Source organism: Oryzias latipes, chromosome 12 (genome assembly GCF_002234675.1).
Source record: "Oryzias latipes chromosome 12, ASM223467v1".
NCBI classification, from domain to species: Eukaryota; Metazoa; Chordata; class Actinopteri; order Beloniformes; family Adrianichthyidae; genus Oryzias; species Oryzias latipes.
The window spans coordinates 12,638,067-12,663,829 of record NC_019870.2 but is presented as its reverse complement, the minus strand read 5'-3'; the positions used below and the strand labels follow the sequence as shown (position 1 = coordinate 12,663,829).

The 25,763-nt window shown below is 39.4% G+C and overlaps 1 long non-coding RNA gene across 2 annotated transcripts in view; it reads left to right on the top strand.

Moving 5' to 3' along the window:
- LOC110016063 overlaps positions 1-24,001 on the top strand; it is a 39,778-nt gene extending 15,777 nt beyond the window's left edge. For both annotated transcript variants that reach the window (XR_002291331.2, XR_002291330.2), the window contains 2 exons: positions 23,302-23,389; positions 23,564-24,001. This is a non-coding gene — a long non-coding RNA (uncharacterized LOC110016063). The remainder of the gene's footprint in view (positions 1-23,301; positions 23,390-23,563) is intronic.
- The last annotated feature ends 1,762 nt before the right edge of the window (positions 24,002-25,763 follow it).

Here is a 25,763-nt window from a genome sequence, read left to right as displayed (position 1 = left end):
CAATCTGTAATTGAGGTTAATGTTAAAAAATGCATTTGTCTAATTGTTGTTTAAGGGTTTGTTTATAGCTCAATAAGCTAATGAAATTCATTATATTTGACTATAAATTTAGCCAATTTCGGCGGGCATTTAGGGAGGGTTTTAAACGACACAGAAACCAGACCAAACCTGATCCCGTGTTACTGTGGTTTCCATGCAAGTAGGGCTTCTCAGATTTGATTACAGAGGTTTAAAACATTGCGTAACACCTGCATAAACCTTCACTCAGATGTCATACATAGTTTCTTGCTGTAATGATATATGAAGTATGCTGCTCTGCATGTGTAGACTTGTAAATAAATCTCAATGTCATGAAAAGTAAACATGGTTTGAAAAAAAACTGCTTTGTGCAAATTTTGCTAGTTTGTAAGATGAGAAAAATGTGTCTTTGTTGTAAATTAAACTAATGACCCATTTAGATGTTTGGCCTCCAAGTGTCTCAAAAAGCTTAACAGGGTATGAGCTGGTAGGGCAGAAATGTCTAGTAACGCAGATGGTGACTACAAGAGCAACGCTGACTTGAGAAGTTATGCTGTCACCATTCCTCATGTCTTCACTCGTTCCCCCGCCTGTACGTCTCTGACCGGTAGCACCCAGCAGGCCTTGATGTAGAAGTCAGAGGTCTCATGGTAGAGGCAACAAATTGTCAGAGGGGGGTATCAGCACCTCCAGGGTCTCTGTATGCCAGCAATTGTCTCTGGCCTGGATTAGTTTTTGTATCTTGTTACGGACTGTTATTCCTGTGGAGCCAGTTCATCATGGGACTGAGGGCCAGCAGCGCTGCTGAGAGCCCAGTGATTTATGTGTTGCTGAGTGAGAGCAGCAGGTTCAAGTCAGAAGATTCTGGACAGGGTAGAGTGCCATATTTGTTTGCGTGTGTGTCTAGATATGCAGCCATTTACAAGACATTGCTCTTCTCTCCAACACAACTAAGCGTGTACTCTGAGAAGCTAAAGGAGGCCCAACCATGCGCTCTCAGTAGGGAGCCTTAAACTATTTAGTTTGGAGAGGCTCCACTTGTTTGACTGTGAACATGCCTCGAAGGGTTTCAGGGCATAAAAAAAAAAACGTCTGGTGTCAGGAGGCGGGGTTATCTGTCTACAAGCTGTGTTGATTGGCCTAGGAGTGACAATGAAGGATGGGCTTTGATGACAGAAAAACTTTTAGGGAATAAAGAGAAAAATTATCACGCATGCAAGCATTTGTTTTGGCAGTTTAAAAGCAACCAAATGGACAACTTCCCTACAACATTAATCATGTGGATTTAGCTATCATATGACCAGTTCATGCCAGAAAGAATGCCATTGATATATCCCAAAACCACATGATCTAATTACTCAGGCACACAAGTGAAGTCACTGCCTCCTGCAAAGGTATTTGCAGACTTTCTTGTTTTTCCTTTTTTATTTCAAGAAAAGTTGACCATGGTCAGCTGCCAAAAGCAACAGTTTTTCTAAGTCAGTCTGCTGATTTCAACAATGATGCAACCCTATAAAAAAGTAATTAAAAAAAAGTTTTAGCTTTCAGTAATGTTTTCTTCTTTTTCTTTATTATATAAATATACATCCATCCATTTTCTCAACTCATTATATCCCTTTCAACGTCTCGCCTGTCTCAGCTACTGTTGGGTAAAGGCAGACTACACTCTGGACAGGTCACCCGTCTGTCACAGGCCACACAATCGTTTTTAGAGAAACCAATCAACCTATGAAGCATGTTTTTGGACTGTGGAAGGAAGCTGGAGAGCCCGGAGAAAACCCATGCCTACACAGGGAGAAAATGCAAACTCTGCACAGAAAGGTCCCAGCTGAGATTAAAACCAAGGACTCCTTGCCGTGAGGCGAGACTGTTAACCACTGTGCCACCGTTTAGCCTACTAGTTTATAAATATATTTAGCTTTTTCATCATTACATCAGTTTTTCTTACTTTCCTATGGTTGCAATTCTTCAACCTGTCGGTTACTTTGAGTGAGTAATTAACAAGAGTCAAAAAACAAAAAAAACTCAACTTTGTTAAAACTGTACTCATAATCAATGGAGGCAAAGTTAACGCAGTGTGGGCGTATTCACCCCCCCCCCCCACTTCAACCGTAGTCCTTTGAAATATGATGTCTCAAAATTTGATATTTATTCTCGATGGTCCATTTTTTGGATCTCACAGATATTTTAAAATGGGGCATCTGTCCTGTGGCTTGGTCAGCCATCTGGATAAGATGGGACAAGGAGAAGATGTTAATGCACTTCATGATGAGAAAGGAGGATGACACCTTTGACCTTCTCTAGCCTTTGACCTCAGCAGCCAATACGGAGCTACTGATGCTATGGGTTTCCTATATCGGACATATGCCGACCGCACCGATTCCTTAAAAGAAATTCTTCATTTGCCACACACTGTTTATATAGCCTCGCCCCCACACCCCTGCTGTAAACAGCGACGCTTTAAGAAAATAGATATTTACTTCTCAGGCTTTCTATTTGATTGCAGAAAGGAAAAAATTGACATGCATATCTTATATGTAACTGTGTTTATTACGAGAAATGCTAATAAGGAATGGATGTAAATGTGTGGAGTCGGAACTGGGATATGTCTTGCTCCTTTCATAACCATTCCCTTAGATGAGTATGGCTGAGTGGACAACTCAGGCGAGAATGCGGGTGCACATTTTTGCAGATTCAACACGGCTTTGTTTTCTTACCACAGAAGCTCATGTCCAGGAATATGAATGAAATTTTGAACCCTCAACAAGGCTGCACTCTCTGAGACCACCACTAGAGAGACACAAGGAGAAGTCGCTTGTACTCCACGTGTATTCTCAATGGCAGCTGTGTTCCAGTGCATTGACAGTTAAATAGCATTTCCCTTTGGTGTGCAGCTCAAGAGCTTAGTGTAGCGGTTGGAAGAAATATAAAGGTGGAGGGTTGATCCCTGTACTTTGTTGCTCAGCTCCTGTCAATAGCAGCCTACGTGCAATGACTGATCACTTTTCCACACTAAAATTTAATTAGAAATTAGAGAGCACATCACCTCTGACCCCTAATTCTGTTCCTGCTCTTGTCACAGGAAGAAACTCTTGCTATATTTATATGAGAACTGGGACCAGGGCTCCCACACTATGTATAATAATCATTGTCCAATGAAGCTGTCAAAGCAGATTTGGTGCTCTGACCGTCAATGTGAAGATGTTAAGAATCTACAATTGGTCTTTACCTCTTAATTGACAAGAAAGTCCAAAGAAACTAAGAGAACCTGTAGAAATGTATCCTTTTTACATGACACAAACATACTTTTGCAATTTTTAAGCTTTTTTTTCTACCACTCATACGGGTTTGTTGCAAAAGTTCCATTGGATCTTTTTCTTTGTTTTAAACCAAGATTTGCATTTTTTGAGGATGTTTTCAAGCTACTTTAAACTTTTAGGAACTCAGAAATATAGTCATCTTGATTTCCTTCTAGATATTCAGTTGGATTTTTGACTGTTCAGGAAACCATTCTAGTCATTTGACCGGTCCTGTGTGCTAAACATTGACCTTGTGACCTCTGCTCATGACCCCTGACCTGTGATGTTGACCCCTTGGATTGGGGGAAGGGTCTCTTAAATATTTCGACTGGCCGTCTCCATTGACTACCTGCCAGGCACCTGCTCTGAGAAATGAAGCCAAGGCAAATGCCTCTCCTGGGAGCCTTTTGGACTGAGCAGACAACAAGGCCTGGCCCCAGCCCTGCATTTGAATAGTCTTTGAGTGGCCCTGGTAAACCAATCTCCCTAATTATCTATTGAAAGAACATTCTTTTTCCTTGCCCAGTCATTACCTTGATTTCAATTGCTGAAAAGTAACATGGAGGAACTAAAAAGCAAAAAGGGGAGGGAGAGGATGTAGACAAACACGCACACATGCATGTGCACCCACACTTGCACACTTATAAGACATATAGCAGCACAAAGAGACTGTGTGTCTTCCTGATTTCATTAAGGTTAATTGTGGGTCAGAGGGAGCAGATTTTAGATATAAATCCAGGATATGGGTGCAGGTCAAGGCTATGAGGGGGAATTAAACATGAATTAATGGCATGTAGCTTCATCTCACTGCTTCAGTAATTGCTATTAAGGTAAGTTACCATAGCATGTGATTGGTTGCCCCCAAATCATTACTCTTGTCAAGAAACTAAAACAATCTTTGTTTAGGTGTGAATAATTGCTTCCACACCAAATCTCTTTGTCTCTGTCTAAATTTGTTATACGTGAAACTCAGAAAAAATATATAAACAGTGTAAAACTTTGTATTAATAAGTGATGTATTGCAATTTATAACCTTATGCAAATGTTTGTAATTTGTTTTACTGATGTCCCACCTCACATAAGTCAATGAAAGTTGGAGAGTTGCTGCATGCTGCTTTGATTATTTGCTGTAAAAAAGAGCTTTCAGCTTGGCTAGATTGATCTTTTTAGCTTAGCCTTTCATTCTGTTTCTTATTTTTTTCTCCACTATTTGTTACAGTAGTTAGATCACAAAAATGACGCCAAACAGCACTAAATACCTACATAGAATGCTTAAAAAACAGAGCATTTCTTCGTGAAGGGTTTCCTAATGAGCTTTTAAAAGATTAATTTTGCTGCTGTGCATCCCTTACCATAGCTAAGTCTGTCTGCATCCTGTGCTGCTGGGTCAAGGGCTTGGGGACAGTCACTCAAGAGCATGCTCTCTGGGTTCTAGTGTTGTTCCTAGTACTCAGGCACTCAAGGTTTGCACACAGTCACCATGTAGTGGAGGAGATAAGAGAGGAAAGAACAGTCCTTTGAAACTAAAAATAGGTCATAGCAAGCAGCATTTAGTGACTTGCTATCAAAACATCCTAATTTTATTCCAAGTATATGCTTCACATATGTATAATTTAAAGTTTTCTAAACTGCAATGTAAATATGCAACAATATATAAAGACATCAATTTTCTCAACCTGGGATTGATAAAATGTGTTCAATTTGTGTTGCAGAGATCTTCATCATGTTCACTGATGTGTGATTCCAAACTGACCATCCTTTGGGGAACTGAGAAAAGCAAACAATAAAAACCGAAAAATGACAATTGTTAAAAGTTATGTGGGTTTTAAGTGCTGCAGTGTTAGGGCTTTATTGCTCTATTCAAGTCTTTGAACTTTACTGAATGATTGTCTATCTTAAGTTTTTTAATCTCCTCCAGCCTGTCTGCTTCCACAGCAGCACCTCTAAATCAACCCCCACCTTTGGACACTGACTGGAACCTTAAATCTCTTCCCTCTCTGATCTCAAAACGCACACACACACACACCCACCCACACACACACACACACACACCCACACCCACACACAAGCACACACAATGCATACGTTTTCTTTTTAGTTATAATATTTTTTAACACATTTTTTTTTCATTAAAGACCTCATTCAATGAACATTGCGTTTTAAAATGGTAAATGGCGTATACTTATCTAGTGCTTTTCTACCTCCTTTGAAGGCCTAAAGCGCTTTACAGTCACAGACCCATTCACCCATTCACTCACACATTCACACACTGGTGGCGGCTCCACTGCCGAACACTGGCGCCAACCTACCACCAGAGGCACGGTGGGGTTCAGTGTCTTGCCCAAGGACACTTCGACAGTTTGAAATTGTATTTCTAGGTATCTCTTTATTCAAAGCATTGTGAATCAGAAGTAGACGAAAAAGAATAGTTTGAAAAAGCTCGTAGCTGTGACGTAGAAGCGACGATTGGTGGGCCACAAGCTCCCTGCTCTGCTCCAATCTGATGCATCCACTTACAGACAAATAGAACCATGTATGTCTTTATTTTCCTCGTACAAGCTTGTATTTGTCTCAGAACTCTAAGACTCCAAAATTGGTCACCATTTTTATTGCCCCGGTAATGTTAAGTTGGGGTTCTAAGGGGCTGTAAGCTTGTGGAAGAGAGTGTAACAGTTTGATGGGAAACAGAGGCGAGTTTACAAGTCTGTACCAACAGTCCCGCCCACAACTCAGTGGTGAATTTCTGATGAACTTCTGCCACTCAGCCGAAATTATTTCCTAGAAAACAACAGAGCGAAAACAACAAACTGGTATAATCAGAATTAAAAGACCATGAGGAATGCTTAGATCAAAAGATAATGGGAGTGGATCTTTAAAACAAATCAAAAATTTAAAAGTAGCGCACATGTCTTTCGTGATGAGGAATAGTTACTGTCATGTAGACTGATGCAATGAAATATTATCTCTGTGTACATCAATTATAAATAGAAACTTTTTGATATTCAATAAAGGTTCATTTTTGGATATATTTTTTAAACAAGAGTGAATGAACCTAAAATCTTCATAAAATAAACTTAAAGATCACAGAGTATGGTGTTTTTCTCAGTGGCTATGACTATTCACACTGAAACTTGTGGTTTATGTAAAGAGAAATATGCTCTCAGTTTTGTCGTCATTAGAGAGGAAGCTCGGAGCCCTTCAGTTGCCTATCTTCTTAACCAGCACCAAACAACTCCACACTGCTACTGGCAGCTAAGCAGTTAAGACTAGGGGCTCCATATCTGCTAATGACCACTTAAAGGCTTTGTTTACAAACAGGTACATTATCAATCATATTTGTTCATATGTAAAATGTCCACATGCAGGCATATTTGAACACCCTGGAGATGAAGCATCTAAAGATTAGACCCCATGAGCCCTTCAGAAGTACTCCAATAAGCTTTCTGTGGACAGCACTTCCTCAGTCACTTCATTTATCTTCCAGGCCAGGGGCACTTCAAGGCCCTCAGAGATGCATGGTACTGAGGTCATAGTGGTGGTGGGGTGTTGGGTTGCTCTGAAGATGTACATGTGTGAGAGAAGCATGACGCGGAGAGTGTTGTAAACCCATATCAACATATTTATGCCTATTTTTATGTTGAATAATGGCAACCAACATAATGGCATATTGCCTCGTCAACTTAGCCTATGGTCAACTTAGCCTATGATCCCAGCAGTTTCTGTATAGGTTGATAATTACTTACAATAGTCAATAATTACTTACATTAGTCACAATAATAGCATAGCTTTTGCCTTTTTGCAGTTTTTTTTAACCAAATGTGATGCAAATTATTTGAAGTTAACTTGAGAGATCACCTGAATCCTCACTTGACCTGTTTTTTACATGCTCTTCAGTTTTTTTTTGCCGGTCTATTGAATGCTATTCATCTGCATTACTTTTCCTGTTCTTGTTGTGGACCGTCTTCATTTTTTTGTCATGTTTTTGTTATTTTTTCCATCTACTCAACTCCATTGTTTTTGTTTCTGGTTATCTGCAGGTTTCCAAGCAGTTTTCTCCCGTTAAAAGATGCAGGCTCCAGGTATAACAGACTCCAGGTCCAATACATTTAGTAATTTTTCTCCAGATTTGTTGGTTTGTTCTGTTAGCTGCCCCACAGCATTTGGAAACATTTTGAAAGCTATTTTGCATATTTTCTTTTCAAATCCACAACTGCAGGAAAATACAATCCATGCAGCACGGAGCAAATTTTTCAGCTTACATTTCGGATTCAGCCCAACATATTACTCTATTTGAGTAATATTACTCTATTTAAGTAAAATTTAGAGTAATATTTTGATGCACACATGCTGCTTTGAATTGTAGGTGCTTTGAATTATGGGTGCTGTTCAAAGCAGCATGTGTGCATCAAGTGTGCACAATCCCGTCCCGAGTTTTAAACATGTTGTTCCAAACAGCTTTAGGAATGCTTTTCAATGTTCCTTTGTTTTCCTTTAATTTCTCACTTTGCCTTTTCCAACTGGTTGGAACTTGACACCATAGACTTTATAACAAACTGTGGTTAAGGTAATCACAAAAAAGTTCTTTAATGGATTTAGTGAATTTGAAATGTGGTCTTTCAAGCATACATTTTCTATTCAATAGGTTTTCCACACATATAAAATAAAGGTTATACTTCTTCCTGTCTTTATAAAATGCTTTAAAGTGATCCATAAGAACAACCAAGTAATAAAACTGCTATCGACTGGGACAAAGAGCCGTGCAATAAGTATCTTTTTGTCGATAAACATCTTTTGGAAGTTTAGAAGTCTTCTGCTCTAACCAACATTTTGTTCTGTGCTTTCTTTCCATATTTGAGGGGATTTTATGTGCTGAACATGTTCTGTGGGAAGATTTTACCAATACTTGGTTTAACGCACACTATATTTTAATGCAGTTCCATTATTCCTGTAGCTTTTTCACTCTATAGCTCCCCCACGGTTGGTTTAAAGCACTACGAGACGTTTCTTGTTTCTGTATCAGTGTGCATGTATTATGTGTATGGATGGAGGTGGAGCTGTAGTGTGAGTGATGACACTAGTGGTGTAATTCCACTGACATCTGCTTCAAATCTGCTAGATGAAAAAGACACTCTTATGACCCCTCACTTGCCCCCAACCATCCTCTACCCCCACCCTGTTCCTTTTGCCCGATGTTGTTCACTGTCGTTTCAGTTCCAATCAAACAGTGGGTCATGTTACACAAGATTTCTACCATAACTTGCAATCAAACTTTCAGGGAAGGGGGCTTGTGCTGGCTGTGTATGTGCTGTCATCCACAGACTTATCAATCACTAGTTTTATGCCTCAGAGTGGCTTTTCCTTCATATGCTTTGGAAGCATGAGATAGAAAAAGATGGACATTTAAAGTTTTGGTTTTGAGGAGATTGTGCTGCCTTTGGAAACTTTCCTGCAGATGGAGCCTCAATTTTTCTGGAGTAATTGAGAAACAACTCCACAGCCAAAAAGGCTAAGCCTGAGCTGATGAGCAAGGAGAGGATGTGGGTGATTGAAACATGGCGGCAATTTGTTTTAACTGGCTTTGGAAGTAAGCATGGCAGAGCTCTTGGGGCTTGGTAGCTGTAAATCTGGAGCCTTCCAAGAGTAGTGTCGGTTCATAACCTTTCTTTTTGCCTCTTGGTCCCTCCCTTACACCTCCCCAGGGTACATTTAGTTGAAGAAATAGAGCTTTTCTTTTCTTTATTTGACTTCCTCCTCGCTGGCAAACTCTCCTTCTTTTTGTCTGCCTTACACAGGCATATGCACACACACATATGTACTCACATTCACTTTGACCCTAATTTTGCAGAACCCCCTAACTGTGTCTGTGCTGGTCTGTTGTGGGAGGACAAGGACACAACACAGAGATACATTAGAGAAAATCACTTCCCCCTTTCAGCAACAATGGCTCTTGGAAGTTGTGTAATTCTTCCGCGATCTGCTTTCCTTCTGTCTGTCCATAAATGAATTTTTAATTGCATTATTCTATGGACAGTCTGCATGTATAGAGTGGAGTTTTGTATTGTCCACTTCTGTTTTTGTCCTGACGACCATACGTGTGCTTAGAATAGTGAGACCTTAGTTTCTGACTGCACAAGATTTTATATTTAAGGAGGATTTTAGATAAACCCTAAAAGAATGAATGAATAAATAAATAAATAAATAAATAAATAAATAAATAAATAAATAAATAAATAAATAAATAAATAAATAAATCTTGCAAAATGCAAAGCAAAAATCATTTCCACAACTGTTGCAATTTCCAGAGAATACATTGGAATTCATACTGCTTTGCAGCTTACATGATTAAAAACAAACATCAAGGGTTAAATCTTAATATTTTGATATTTGTGGTGCAATTAAATTCATGCAATCCTGATAAAATACACATTGATTTGCTTTTATAAAACTGAGAGGGGTGACGTAAGCCTTTTAATGACCTATTAAATTGGACAATATAACTATCTGAGCAGTTAATAGGGTTGTTTTTCCTCTGGTTAAAATACAACATGTTCTCTTTGTGCAAACGCTTCAAACACAGAGACAACTTAAGGTGCAACAATCAAAGCAACACTCACCTCAAGGCCTTTTCTTATTGCAGGCTGTGTTTTCTTCTGTGGGGTTTTATCTTTAAAAGTGATGTGGAAGTGTAACAGGTTTTTCCTTAAAAAGGGGAATGGATGAGAGATTATTGACATGTTCAAAATTGTTAGTAGACATTATTTTCACACAAAACAATTACAACAGGGAATTTTGAAAATTGAAAACATTTTTGGTCATTCACTCTTATTTTGCAAGCATAGAAAGAAAACATTTTAGAATTCTGCTTGGATAGCGATTGAAGATTTAACCAGAGCACTTAAAAGATTTATTTATTTTTCATGTAATACTGGAGAAACGTTTTATATGGCAAAAGCATTTTTTTTTCTTCAAAAGAATAGTCTGAAATTTTTGGATTTTTCGGGTTTATTTTTAATAAAATATATTTTTTTAAATAACTGTTTTTCTTTGCACTTGTTTCTTTCTTTTTCTTTAACTTGTTTTTCTTACGGCTTTTACGTATACACGAACCATTTTAAACTAAATCTGTCATTGAGTTAGAGGACAGGGAAAATTATTTACCGGCAGAAAGTGTGAGCGGATCTCTCTGTTCGCACGTCTGGTTCAAGGCCTCCGCCTCACCAGCCTCCTGCCATGTTTTGTGAACTTGTCTCCCGGGTTGCACATGCAGAGTCACACATGTTTAGTCACACATCCCCACACTTTCTCTCTTTCACCTCCAACATCCCCTTCCCTGACGCTGTCCTTCCCATGGAGCGATTACTGAAAGTGCTGGTTTCTTCCGAGGCCAAACACTCTTACACACTGATCTTAGAGTCACACACCACTGCATCACAAAGAGCTGAGTGCTTCTCACTCTATGCTGTTGGTCAGTACTCAAGGTTTACACAGGGGGCAAAGGTGTTAATGCTACATGCTTTAAAGAAGTACAAGATGTCTTCACTTCAGCCCTTAACAGGCACCCTGGGTAAAAGCTGGAACTAATCTTAGGTGTGTGTGCAGGAGAAACCATTGCAAAGTGTGCAAAAGAGAGTAACAAGGCTTGAAGCAGAGCACTGCACACTGCTAAAGAAATAGGGCCAAGAAGAACTATTATTGTGATGTGTTTCTATGAATGGAATATGTTGCATTTAAATTGAACATTCATTATGTGCAGTTTGGGTCTTTATTTTTCTGCATTTTCTGCATTTTATCTGTTAAAGCCAACAAATAAATTCCATTTTAGCTTGAATTTGACAAAAACGGCTGTAAAATGTCCTTTATTTTATATTTTTCCCACAATCACAACTGTGTGTTTGCGCGCTTCACCATTGAAGTAACCATCCTAAAGCTACCTTTAGTGCAGCAAAACCTGGCTTAGGTCATAGCATTGGTAATGAATGAAAACACATTTGCGAGCAAATCAATTTTTACAACCTTTGTGTGTTTATTAGATATTCCAAGGCAAATGCAATAAAGTGGCCAAAGCCAATATTGTATGCCATGAAAGGTGGTGGAACAGTTCCAATCCGTAATGTCACCTCTACGGACAGAGCTCAGACATTACACATGGACTGAGCTTTGGTATTGAATTGGTGTGTTTATGAGCAAATATGTTTGATTAAAGCCACACAGGACTGGAAGTGATAAAACACAAACTTCTGTTCAGTGATTATTGTTTTTCTTTGTGCTTTTTCATGCTTCTTTTTGCTGTGATTGCTGTGTATATACACATCCGACTTCAAACATACATGCACACAAACACAGTTGCACACGCCGTCCTCCCCTCTACAGCCAAAGGAAGTAATGAAAACAAATGGCAGAGTTCTATTCCCACAGGGTCCCGAGGAGGAACTTAGTCATCAAGCTAATTTTATTCTTGTCTGGCCCAGAGACTCCATTTCCTCTGGGTGTTTTTACAAACGTTGGGTTGCACCACGCCATCGGCCAGTGATGGATAAGAGGGCCTGATGGCCGGATGGCAGATGCTGGCCCTGTAACTCAAGCTCCAAACTCTTGCTGATGACCCCCTTTGCACTCGTGCTCCTCACTCAACACGATCTTTCAGGAAACTTGTGCTTTCGATAGAATTGGACTTTTATTTCTCAGGCCAAAGCTATCATGTACATACATTATGTGTATTTATTTATTTATGGAGCAACAAAACACAAGTTAAGCAAAGTATACCTTTTCTAGTGAAATAATCTCTACATTAAATGAAAGCAGAGGTTAAAAAACCCTGAAGAAAATGAATGAAGTGGCTACATCTCTATGGTTCTGTTGCATGCCTTTTCCATGACAAAATTATAAATTCACTTCATCTTTACTTTTTCAGTGACTTATGAGCAGGAATCACGTTACAGTGACAGGTTGGAGATTCGCAGCTTAAGAAGTGAGAGCTCTTGTTTCTCCTACAGGCAGCTGAGGTTAGCTTAAGACTGTAATAGTTTTATTTCAAGTAGAATTTGTGTTTTGCTTTTGTCTGTATATAGTCTTAAACACATTGGGGCATGGTTGTTTCTCTAAAAAGTCCATATCTAATGAAAACGACTAAAAACAATGTTTACTGCTTTGAATGACAGAAAATAAACTAAAAATTCTAACTATTTTGAAATATTTGAGATAATTAGACAAAAAGTAGACATTGTTTGCAATCTACTTGGGGAAAAAAACATTTTTTTCTTTTAAATGTTTAAGGGCATGTGATGTTATCTCTCTTTTTTTAATCTTTCAGGGTTAGTAGTGTTTAAAAAGCCATCCATAACATTCCTTATAATTCCCCAGATTAATAATAAATGCTAAAAACTTTAATTTTGAAGTTGTGGCTTAAAAGGGACAGGACATGTCACAGTGGTTCATTTGCTAAACCAAATTATTTGGATCAGTATTTCATCTTCCCATTCTTTCCTGCACCACAGTCCCACTTTGTGACATGCACACAGCTGGGAGCATAGGACACATGGGACAAAGCAGAAAGAAAGCCAAATGGCCTGCTGTTCCAAGTACTCTTTTACCAGCTTGAAGCTTTCATTGCAATGCACCCTCCATGGATTATTCAGTGACTCCATACCCTTTTAGGCTTAGCTTTGGCCTGAAATGGCAAAAAAAGAACCTTATTGTTGTTGATTTATATGCAACAACTTTCAGAAAGGGAGGGAAACATTAAAAAGCAATTAATACACCAGAGTGCAAAAGAAAAAGAGAGCCGCCTTGGCCTCCAGTGGGACTCGGCATATCTGCAGCACGACCTGAAAATGCGGAAAACATGGAAAAGATGGCTTTTAGTGTGACTCCTGTTCATATTTGCAGATGGATGACTGACGGGAGAAAGCGAGGGGCAAACAAAGGCAGTTTACAATCAGCATAATCAATGTGACATCAGCACAGCAGCATAATGCACAAGGGTTGGAGGGAAGTGGGGTGGGAACACAAGATGCTCTTTTTAATAATACTGTAACTTGTTCCTTTGTGATTACACCTTCCTGATCTCTGCTTGAAGGAAGTTGTTTCTCAGGCTTCTTGATGGGACATCAGTGTCAGCCGCTTTAAAAGCAATTGTGTGCATTGAAACTTCAAACTGACAGTTCCTGTACTGTCTGTCAGGGTCCTGGTTTTCTCTGCATTGATGTAGCCCCCACTCACCAGAAAGTTGTTAAAAAAACAGAGGATTTTATATACTTCACTGTACTCAAGAGAGTTGAGCCTTTGCATTGGCTTGTTAAGACCTCAACCAACCAAAACTGTAAGTAAACAGGAAGTAAAAGGAAAACAGGATACATCTTCTAGTTATCACAGTCTTTGCAGATCTGCATTTGGCACAGAGAACAGGTTGGAGCATCATACTCTTAACCTTGACTTGTCAACATCATGAAAAGGGCTTCAAATGACTGATTTACCTTCAATATTCTGGCGGTGCAAGCAAACCTGACATGCTGCAATCAGAGATTGTGGTCATATTTCTAGGGATGGGCAGTGTTTCGTATTGAAAAGACCTGACAGGCCCTCGGATGCATGGACACACAAACAAATGTGCAAAACAAGTTTTTGTTGATCCCTTTCTGTTCCTCACCATTCATTTAGTTCAAGGCTAAGAATAGGAGGAGGGCGTCATTTCTAGTGGGAACCACTCAAACCCCGCATGCTCCAAACATCACAATGAGGAAAGAGGAAAATCCATTTTTTGCTTTGACAGGCCTAGATTTTATGAAAACAACCAAGGTGAATGTGCCAAGCAACAAAAGAGTGCACACACATGCACACAATATGGAAACAGAATGGTTAGCCTTGGTCTGAACACCATAATGACAGGGCACATGGACCTAAAAGGATGTTTTTTAATAAAATCCACAAAACAGCAATGGACAATTAGACAAATATAAGTTCAGATAAAATCAAGTTTTCAAGTATGTAATGTATTTCAAACATAAGCAGTGCTAAAACTACATCGACTGTCATCTTGGTTTGCTTATTCTGTGATCCTTCCATTTTAAGCTGCACGATGTGACACTATGCTCCAAAGCCCAGGTGTCATAGAGGCTACATGATGGCTTTTTCTTCCAACGCGACTCGTTCATCATCTGAGGGGCCTGTAGGGTTTTATCTCTGTTTGGCTTACTTTGAAGCACTCGATCCTCTATCATGTCTGCCGTTTGAGGCTCACTATGTCAAGCAGGAGGTCACAGGTAGGGCAGTATCACTGGCTGCTTTCCCCCCTGCAATCCATTCATTTTTTTCTGCTTACACTTTATATCCTTTGCAGTATTGGATAGCTGGAGAATTGTAAGGATGAATAGACAGACTGTGTGAGAGCAGGAAAGACAGAACGATGGGGTCAGATGGAGCTGAATCAATCAGGGCACATCAAATCAAGAATTCATACATGCTGAAAGTGACAAATATTGGTGTGGACAGTTAAAGCTGTCAAGGGCTTGACATACAGTAGCTTAACTCTGATCATCCTCATTCTATCATCATCTGTTTTTTGGGTTTATGTTTTCCATTTCATACAGTCATTTTTTAATTTATATTTAGACAGAAACTGTGTAATTAGTTGCCTCACTCACACACGTATGCTCGTTTATTTAGATTTGGAGTATGCAAAATCAGTGAAAATATTTGACCCAAAAAAACCTACCTATATACAAAATGTTTGGATTATCTTAAAGTTGTAAAACAAAAACTTTTCAAATTCAGCAAAACATATTACCTGTTTTTTGGGGGGGCACACTGCAAAAGACATAAAAATAGGATTCTTCCCTAATTCTTTTAAGTTGACCTTGCAGTACTTTGAGTCCTTTTTTCCTAATGAAAGTGGATTTTATAGTGACTCCAAAGCCCTTTACATCTCTTGTTGGAATGTGCAGCACAGAATCACCAAAGCATGTAAAAAGAAAATGCTGTGTAAAAAGGTAGGACACAATAAATCAGTCTGGGTGCAGATCCCCACAAACCGTTGAACTCAAAGTATCACCCATCACAGCATTTGCGGGAGTTATCAGCCCCTTCTCTGCCCCCTATCTCCACTTACTCCTTCGGGTCATCCTGGTGTCATCAGCTGGCGCAAGCATATGTCTGACATCTCCCGCTCTGTCTGCCTGCTCCTCTTTCCCTTTTTTCTTTTTGCCTGCTCTTCCAACTCCACCCTCCTCACCCCACATGTCACCGTCGGTGTTGCTTGTGTCGACCATGGTCCACGTAAACATGTAGCGACCACTTGATATGTTTAGGGGGGGGTGAGCATTACCATGTTTTGAGAGATGAACATCTGGTGAGGGGAAAAGGTTACAGTATACGGATCCTACCAAAGCCAGAGCTCTGTTCAGAATTCCTTCCATCAGATAAATCAAGCCAGCAAGTCACGGCAACGCAGAACGGGCGGCAGAGGGATGAGAGGAGGGAGGAGAGTGACATTAACCCAGACCTGCCTGAGAGGAAGAGAGCACTTTTTTATAAGTTGGCTTTTTTTAAGTAGCCATCTTTTTTTACTTCATCTCACATCTCTGTGAGATCATCTCTGTCTCTAAAGTGTCAGTCATCATCATTTAGACAAAAAGACCTTTTGCTTTTGTTGTGTAATCTCCATTTGTGATTACTCTGCTTGTGTAGTTTGGAGATCAAAGCTCACAAAAGCACATTAAGCATGTGTAGACTTTCACCTTTTTGATGCTCAAATTTTTTTAAATTTACCTTTTCTAGTTTCCATGAAAAAAAAATTGGAAAACAAAAATTGGAAAACAAAAGTCATTTTCAGAAATCAAAATGAAATGTTAAAAAAATAAAACAAAAACGAAACCATAAAAGGTAGGTATTATGGGACATTCCTGATTACAATGATGGCATTTAGCCATAATTTCAACCAAAAGTTATTTGACATGAAGTGATATTGAATGTGCTTCGCACGAATCATGAAACTTTTGTTAGTATACGGACATTGTAGACGGATTTGAATAAACTCAAACATCAAAAATCAAACGTCATCTTTCAATACAAATCCAATATTAAGTACCTTTTCCAGTTTCTTACTGTTTTTCATTTTTTTTTCATTTCTGAAAACTGTTTTTCTTTTCAAATATGTTTAATTTTTTGTTTGGTTTAATCTTTTTGGAATTGTGTTTTGGTTTCTGGAATTTTCTTTTGATTTCTAAAATATGTTTTTTTTAATCATTTGTTTTGCTTCTTAAATTATTGTTGTGATCTTTAATATGTTTTGCATTTATTGATTTGTTGGTGTTATTTGGACTTCAGGGCCACCGTAGGAAAGATTTTGCTACAAACCAGAATAATGTAAAAGTTTTTTAAAATAAACTACTACAGTATATGCCTTTACACCACACCGGCTTCCGCCTATTTTGTCCCTTTCTCATTTTTGTGTTTTATTTTGAGTTTAAAGATTTTTTTTAAGCTGCTACCTAATTAATGTTCTTGAGCACGTCTGACCTAACCTGGGCTTTTAAAACATCATCCCAAGTGCCTTGGATATTTTTCTTATACTTTTATCCAATTTGAAGGTCTTGCTTTTGTTATAAATGTAGTTCTTTTATTCTTTTCATACAACTATAACCTGTTGGGGCACAGGTGCATGACCCCTGGATTGCACCTCTGGCACAGGAAAACAATTGTAGTGCATTTTCCACAATTCCACATTTAAATCTAAGAAAATTGTCTACAAAATTTCAGCGCAACCTCTCACGATTTGATCCTCTTGCCACTACAATATCCATCCATTTATCTAGCCTCCGTCATTTAATTTCTTCTTATATCGTCATGTCGTAGAAACAGAGAGTTGAGGCTGGGATGAGTAAAGCACTTGTCAGGAGACGTAAGGGCTTCTGTGCTGCTTTATAAGATGAGGCTGTCAGAGGAAATGCTGTCACCACCCAGTGACACCCAAGTATCAAGGGCATTTTTGTGTCTCCTCTTCTGTTCCTGTCTTCTGTTGCCCTTCTTGATTATATTGCATGTTTGGTACCAGTATATTGTCAGGGTTTGACATGGCTACACTGTTGGCGTGTGCAGAGCCAAGTTTGACACAGTGCCCTGAAGACTACTGTTGTGGTGATGTGTTGTTGAAGACGTGAATGGGGAGGCGACAGAATTAGGATTAAAAAAAAATTGGCCATTTTCTTTTAAATTAATTAAAATCTTCTTTCTGATCTGTATGCATGTGTAAAATCTGAACAAACACGAATGGTGCTGGCAGTTAAGGCATAGCACCTCACACCCCAGATTAACCAGGAAGTAGTTGACAGCTCTCAGTGCCCTGGCCTGCTGCTAATTTCTCCACTTCCTTCCTGCTAGCCCAACTTAGCATCAATCACCTCTCTCCACTCGCAGTGCTAGTGCAAACCAATTTCCTTAATGCTGATTGCACTGTAAACCAACTCTCCTCACCCACTCTGGCTTGTGTTCTGTTTTGCTTGTTCATTCCATTTCGCTTTCCTTCCACAGCTTTTCCTTCACTTTGAAAAGCAATGATTCAACTCTTAAGAGGTTGAAAAAAAATAATCTGGATTTCTTCAAAGTTTGCTGTCATGTTATGAACAGCAATACATTTAGCCTTTTTATAGTAAAATTATCTATTCTGCGACAGACTGGCGACCTGTCCAGGTTGTCCCCTGCCTTCGCCCACAAGTGGCCGGGATAGGCTCCGGCAGCTCCGTGACCCCGAAAGGGAAAAACGGTCAAGAAATGAATGAATGAATATAGTAAAATTCTGGCTCATTTAACCTGTTTATACTCGACACCAGTGGCAAAAATCTAAGACTGGAAAAGTTCTTTCCTTACATGTCTGCAAGATCTTTCTATACTAAGAACTCAGCAAAGGAGAGAGTAGATCCATGCTTCCTGCTGAGGCATGATAAATTTCTTACATGCTTCACATGTTTAAGAGTCACTGTCAAGACAAGGGGAGTTTAGCTATTTCTCACGTTCACTAAATAAATCCACCCATCTTGTATCTGGGGCCAGGAACCGTGCCAGGCCATATACTAGCACATGTGCCAGTGTGTGCATGTTTCCTGTTAGCTCCGTCTCAAAGGAGAATGTCAGAGAGATCTCCACATTGGCAGGATATCTCCCAACATAGCAACTCAAGTGAAAACAAAGAACCAGATCATATTTTGATCATCTCCAAAACTTTTTCCCAAGCATCATCAGCAATGTAAGATAGCCGCGTCTTTTCATCATGCAAACTTGCCGTGAGAAGGTTTTAGTAAGAATACAGTAGCTAAGCATCAGCTCTCACCTCATTAATGTCATTCCAACCAGTTACAGGATCCAGTGCCAGATTTTTGGTCTACTTTCACATACTGTGTGCCCTCCCACTGACTTGGGATAATTAACACTTCATAATTCTACCAAAAAAAAAATGAAAAACAGGATGATCATACATCCTGCAGACTTTGTTAACTGCTCCTTTTCATGATGCTAAACACATGGATATAAAAACACATTCATCCAAACTTTTTTTCTTTAAATGTCATTGTTGTTATCATATTATGTTCCTGGTTTTTGTCCTTGTTTTGGTTTTGGTCTTTTCTCTGTGTGAGCTCCATCAACTCTTAAGATCTAATGGCAGACGTTTCCCAGTGGACAAATCGATGAAGTGCTGTGGCCTGGAGCCAAGGGGAAAGTCGCCCCCTGCTAAGACTGCTCTCTGGCCCACTGAGCACACCACAACCACACAGGATGCATTACTCAATCTGTTGCTAGCACACATACTCAGGTCCCACACTGGGCAACAGAAGGGCTGTAGCTTGGGCGAAATTGTAGCTGCTTTAACTCTTGTCCAAATGGCTGGTACAGAGTGGCTCATGTTTCACCCTTGCTCCAGGGTCCACAGATGACATGCTGCTACATTATGTTAGCCTGTGTTTTATTTGGCTCAGTTTGGTATACTGCAGTGGAATGGGAAGTGGAGGGGGACAACTGATGGCCCGGCAGAAGGACCACTCCAACACAAACAGTAGAAGGCTGTTACTAGTAAGCTTTCCTTCAGCCAAAATGTCAAGTTTCATGCAGTATAAGACTCAAATAGAGCAATTTAACCAATATGCTTTATTTGTTTTGAGCATATTGAATATTGTATTAGATTAAACAACAACAGGTTCTCTTTCTGTAATCATCTATGGTGTAACTTGTCAGCATGTGAAGCAGTGTTTTAGAAAAGGCGTCACAAATGTTGCCTGGTGTTGGATGGCAGCGTGTCACATTGGGCTGATGGATGGCTCAGATTGCCATGACAAGGATGCCCCAGCTTCCAATTGATGCCTACCAGCATGGTCATTGCTTACACAGGCGCTGACACCGAACAGTGTGGGATTGCCTGCTCTGGCGACAGAGTCGAAGAGATTCCCTGACAAAGCTGTGATGTACAGAAATGCTCTCCTGCTGACACACAAAAAACATGAAAAGCAGGGGGTTGGGTTGACCTGACAAATTACTTACATCCAAGGCACTTTAGAGTCTTTGCAGCAGAGAAACTCAAAGCCCTGCAGGGGGTGGCTGGCTAAGTAGAAAATTGGTACAATGAGTTGGGAGGACAAGTTGAGCCATTAGTTTCTTTTTGCAGGAAGATTTGAAAGCAGAAGACCCACACATGCTCTTGTTAAAGATGCTATCATCCAACTTTTTTCTGCAACCTGTCCTCATGCAGTCAATGTGGCAAATATAATGAGAGCAGTGGACATCTCCCTGTCTTTGTGTAGAGCAGTGAAGGCTGGTGTTTCAGACTGCAGGGAAAGGATTAGAGGTCTGGAATGCAAGACACTCCTTGACCCCACTGCGACCTTTGAGGCTAAATCCCTTGCCCATATCTGTCCCTCATGGGTCATGATCCAATTGGTCGCCCCTTCAGAATGCCGGCCTCTCATGTTGTCACTCAGTCTGCTTGAAACATCTCTATTCACTGACAGCGAGGCCTAAAAACAAGCCCGCCATGGTAACAGCTGGAGTCTATCTGTAGCAGGCACGTGCACACATAGGGCCCTAGGGGTGCTTGAGCACCTGCCCTCTTTGCCTTGTAATAAAAAGTGCCCTAGTGCCCTCTGTTTTTTTATATTCCTGTTAGTGAAACAAAAAAAAAGTTGCTACAAAATCCCTACAATATTCTTCTATCGTACCAATTTTCTAGTATTATGGTGTTTCTGAGCTGCTGCTTCTGTCTTAGTGGCTCCACTTGGATAACAGATAGAGAGAGAGTGAGGGACAGCAACAGGAACTGCTGCCCCACGGAGAACTGAAGAGACGTGACAGGGAAGCTCCTCGAACCTGTTAGTTCTGATCTAACTAGTTTCTGTCCACTGATTCAACGGGCTTAAATATGGTTCATATTTCAGAAAAAAACGCTCTATATTAGTCATGGTGTCTGTTTTTTTCTGCAATGTGGCTGAGCACAACACAGATTTCAGCAGATCGTGAGGGGACTGGAAAAAGGGTACTGAGTAGCCTACAAAATAAAACACCAGGAGAAGTTTCAAAATAAAAGAACCATATTTATGGAGAGTTCATAGATTTCTCACAATAGAGAGAAATCCTAGCCTATTATATACTACACTAACAAAAAAGCTGTTAGAAAAGTTGAAGCATGGTCTCACATGAAATGTTAGTAGAATCCTTTCTTACTCTTACTATTATATATATATATATATATATATATATATATATATATATATATATATATATATATATATATATATATATATATATATATGTTATTGATATTTTTTGTTGTTCAATCTCCTGGAAAAGTAAAGAAGAAAGTTGCTACCCTACTTGTGTTCCTCTTTGCTTTAAATGAATTTGCACTCACCGGTAGTAGGGAGTGTCAGTCAGTGTAAGACATTCAGTATGTATAATATTTGTCAATAACAAAAACACAGACCTTACTACAGATCTGAAGCTAATTGATGTGTTTTATTCAATGAAGTTTGTGAATCCTCAATTGGGGTGCAACTGTTAGGAACTGGGGGCATAGAACCCAAAATGCATGAAATTGGGCTTGGAGGCAGAAATATAAACCTTTATTGGATAAACCTTGACAGGACAAAAACCCGTGGAGAAACAAAAAAAGAGATAAAGCAGATGACCTAACAATGAAGAACTGAAAACCAGACTTCTATACACAGAGAACAATTAACAAAAATGAACACAGTTGTGGTTAATTAACATGAACCTGGAGTAACTGATCTATTAGTACTTTATTTGAAAAATATACTTAATTTTATATTGTTTAAAGGCCGAAAAAACTGTGCGCTTTTGTTGCCCTTTACCGACTTGGAGCCCTTGCCCCTCCAAAATCCTGGGCTGGACCCTGATCTGTAGACAAGGCCATCAGAGTATAAGAGCAGCATTTCTAAGTACAATTACAGGTATTTGTTATGGCAAGCCTACTTGAAGGGGCAAAAATTATATGTATCACTCTTGTTCTGCCCTTCAAACGCCCATGTACACTTAAAACATAAATGAAGTATTTTCTTTTTTTCTATATTTTGGAGGTCTGTACAGCTCGCATTTGCATGTGTGTTGGCTAAGACTGACATTAACAGGGGAATGAATACATCAGAATGGCGGGTGAGTGGCAGTGACACTCAGCAGCACGTAAAGAGCTGCGTGGCAAACAGTCAGAGAAGCTCTCATCCTCTTTCACTTGGGTCCCACCTGACATGGCTGACTGGGAAGATGAGAGACAGATGGGTGGCTGGTTTGCTGTTACCCTTGAATAAAATATCCCACCTCTGATTAATTTATATTTTATCTGCAGGGAGCAGAGCATCACTGTTTTTGGATGGTTGTCAAATGTATAGTAACTCCATTATTAAGTAAAGAATAAGGAATAAATATTGTTAGAATATTAAAAACCAAAAATATTACAAACTTTAGGAGCTAAGTTGTGGATTTTCCAGGCAAGTAAAACTTAGAAGAAGAAAAATATTTTTTCCTTCTAAGAATGCAAAAAAAAAAAGATATTTGTGAAAAAATAATTCACAAATTGCTGTTTTTATTGCCATTGTCATATTCACTGCACTAGCATCCAATAACTTCCATTCACAACATATATAATTCTTCCAAATAATGTTTTACATTATAAATGCAACCCTTTAGGAAATCTTTTGGAACTCAATTCCAAAACAAATTTATTGATTAAAACATACTTGTTGCCTTCTAAATACCTTACGGTTCAATAATTTTAACTTTATCGTTATTATTTAACAAATATAGACTGTTATACAAACATGAACACCAACAAATCAGAAGGTTTTTGACCAAGGGCCTGGCTAATAATGATTAGGCAAGAAAATCAGACCTTATAAAAACTTTGTTCTGCTTTATGCTTCACATACATGTGTAATTAGAACCACTTAGTTCAATTTGTAGTTTTGTCTTGCTGATGTGTTTTTTATGTGATGTTTAAAGTAAAAGCCCACATACGGTTTAGTTGGGATGAAACATTTATATTTATAGCATTTATAAAAACCCCATTAAGCGTAATGTCATGTAAGATTGCATGAATCCCCCTAATGTTTGGTTGTTTAAAGCTAAATGTACATATGATTCATGTAAAATGTGTGTAAAAAGAGGAGTAGATAATGGAGGACAGTGGGGGTGGTCAATGGCTACAATAAATCATGTTTGGAAGTTTTGGGGTATTAAGCTGCAAATGTGGTGAATTCTGGTCAATTCCCAATCGTACCTATGATTAAGGTTATGACTTGATGTATAACAGGACTTCAAATGAAGACATGTACGCTTTAAAGGAAAGCGTACATGTCTTTTGAAAGTTGATGCGTCAAATGATTCAACAACACAGAAAGCTGCAATTTGACTTTTCCTTTAGCAATGTGTCAACTTAGCTTTAAGAGACACGTGATTGGGTTTTCTCAAACTACTTTCACATACATTTATCTGACAGGGACAAAGAAGCAGCTGTGAAGAGCCTGGAAAGTCGCCCGGTGCTTCGCCCCTCACCTGTGTCCCCTCTGCCCGTTAGGGCCATCAAGGTGCGTCAGCCGTCTACTTTGGCACCTTTTCACCTGTGGCACTGCACAGTTTCTCACTGGTTTACATGCCTTTACCCTCACCCACCCATTTCACCTCTCATACCTTAAGGCCTCTGTCACTCACCTGTCATTTTTTTCATCAACTCCTTGTTTCCAACTGTTTTTCCTCAACAGTCTCTGTGAAGGTGGGAAGGGAATCATTGGAGCGTAAATGGTGACCATTATATCCTGATCGACCCAGCTGCTGAGGATGATGCATCCCAGAGTTGATGACTGACAGCCCCCTTACTCTAAAGCCGGTGTACCCTTTTGGAAACGCTCAAAATCTACAAGTTTATTATTTAACACATTGTAAAAAAAACACGTTTTTAAAAGACTGTACATTACACGACACAATGTTTGAGTAAATTATAAATGTAAACACCAGAATGTAAAGTTTAAAATTTCTGTTTCTTACACATTTTTCCAGAATTAACAAGTGTTAATGTTAAAGTTACTTAATGAGGGAACCCCTTAAAAAGGGCCTAGCCCTAGATCCTCCAATACTTCTTAATATTAAGGTGTATGTCTATTTCATAATGTTATGTCTAATAAAAAAGAACATGAATCATGTTTAAGCTGTAAGATTTTGACATTTTTCACACGTGAAAACGTAAATCTATAAGACATTATTTCATCTGCTTATTTTATTGTTTTGATATGAATACAGCTACCCATTTTTACTTCATTTCAGCTTAAAACGTACTGCTTCAAGAGTGTCATACAACCTCTATAGGTGCACGCATGTACAGTTTGATAACTTGCTGCCCTGCAATGATCCAAAGAGGGAAAAAATAACCCAAAATAAAGGAGAGGACCTTTGAATCCTTGATTGGTTGACATGATGCATCTTCTTTACCAAAGTTCAGATTTCTAGCTCTCAGCGTGCTGCCATACCCAAATTGCGAACCTGCCAGACTGAGGTGCCACGCCTTACGCCCATATTGCTCCACTGGACCTTTGACTATGCCCATACATTGACTTAACATTAAAACTGGGCGCCCTTGATGCACTAATCTTTAGAATGCAAAGGTGTAAATACTTTTCATTAAAAAAATTAAAAAGTATTTAGTTGCCTATTTTTTCTGTCAAAGTGGCACAAAAATAACATGCATTTATTTACCTCTTTTTATTTCATAGGTATAAGCAAGTACTAAATGTTTCTGACATCTGTTGGTAGCCTTAGGGTGTTTTCCCTCTCTTTCTTCTCTGAGTAAAGTGATCAAAGCAGTGCTACCTTAAGGGTTAGAAACATCATCTGCAACAAATTTGCCTGCACTAAGCCTAAACCGAACAAGTCAATTTTAAACTGTCAACAGTGTTGCTCAATTTCCACCCCCCATCCAGAGTGTGTGAAGACTCCACTGGTGAAAATATGATTGAGAGTCTTTGCTGAAGACTAACATTTCTTGAGGCGAAGAGAGGGAGGGACTGTTGTCTTCCTCACCTATGCTTTTCTCTTCTTGAGGAAAAAAGGGGGAAACTATGTTCTCCTCTCACCACAGCAGCTCTTTTATAAAGGAGTTTTGGTATGAGTTAAACAACCACCACTGCAGTTCTCCAAACATGCTGGGTCTAAAGGCTAAAAAGTCCATCCTGATGACAGACGAGCAGTAGTTTTATTTCACATTTTCAGACACACGGAAATGATTACAACAAGAAGAGCCCTTGGCTGTGGCCCAAACTCTGGCCATATCAGTTATGCTTTGCTGCCACGTGGCATATGGTACAAGACAAACTGTCAGCCTTTTTCCCTCCTGTCTGTGCTTGCTAAGAGATGACAGGAGCAAGAGCATGTTCGTGTCCCGGCAGCAGGCATCAGGCAGGCTTAGCAGTGATTTGGGGGGAAAAGGGGAGAAAGGCAGTGCATCTTGCTGTGGCAAGCAGTGATGTGTCTGCATGGCTGGGCGTGGGGAGGGGGTATACAGTAGCTGCGGGGGACAGTGCGGTGCCTGCGATTGTGAGGAAACTGCAAATTGATCAAATTGTGGAGGCAAGGCTTTGGGCCCATTATCTGGGTCATGTCAATGTCTCTCTGGTCTCCAGTTGGTCATAGAGGCTTGTAAAGTGCACATATTTGTTTGTGAGGAATTCAAGCTCTAAGAGCTGAAACTGAAGTTTTGTATGTGTCTGGTCAACCCTTCATGCACTTGTTGTGTACACTTTGACTCTGCAAATAGATCGAACAAATACCAAACAAAGTCTCCATTAGCACCTGAATGAGACTTCTCAACTATTTCTTTTGAGGTTGAATTTGAGGTCAAATTATGAAGATTGCCAGCACAAAGCTACTAGTACCCCTTATTTGTCAAATTATTTTATTTTTTCTTTTACA